The sequence below is a fragment of the Myotis davidii genome, unplaced genomic scaffold (assembly GCF_000327345.1).
Source record: "Myotis davidii unplaced genomic scaffold, ASM32734v1 scaffold586, whole genome shotgun sequence".
In the NCBI taxonomy this organism is placed as follows: Eukaryota; Metazoa; Chordata; class Mammalia; order Chiroptera; family Vespertilionidae; genus Myotis; species Myotis davidii.
In genome coordinates this window covers 1,237,649-1,238,325 of record NW_006296809.1, presented here as the reverse complement: position 1 = coordinate 1,238,325, position 677 = coordinate 1,237,649, and positions in this window count along the sequence as shown.

Genomic DNA, 677 nt, shown 5'->3' with positions numbered 1-677 from the left:
ACAGAGCCGGAGGGTCCTCACATGCAGACCCCAGGACATGGGCCCTTCGGGCAGCGGCGCTGGAGCGGCCAGCACTTGAATCAGCTTCCGGATTCAAGGTCCCAAACGCAAAGCAGTGGGTCCACGGCGGCTGGGAAGCCATTTAGAAGAAGGTCCAGGATTCAAGCTCAGAGCACCGGTCCCTGGGACCGCCCCACCCGGCGCCAGGAGTCAGGAGCACACAGGGGACAAACGAGGGGTGCGGAGCAGGGAGGCGGGAGAGGGTGCGGTGCGGGGAGAGCTTGCAGCTATGACGGGACACGGGCAGGCGAGGCGGAGGGGCCCACGGGAGGCCTGGCCAGTCCTGGACCTGCTTCTAAATGCTGCTCTGCGGCTGACGATGGCCCGAGGCACCCGGAACCCAGTCCCCGTCACGATCCATGTCACATGAGCGGGCAGTCCCCACAGGCTGCCAGGAGTCACGGATGCTAATGGCCGCCCGAGCATGCGGGTGGGCGCTGCGCCCCGCGCCCCACGCCGGGTACCTGCGAGCTTCTAAGGGGCTTTGCTCCTAAAGGTGGGCTGGGGCCTAGAGAGCGCACTGCAAGACCAAGAGACAGAGCGGCAGCGGTGAGGCACGGACAGGGGTGCGGCCCACGGACACACAGACGGACGGACGGACGACAGACGGCGGAGCG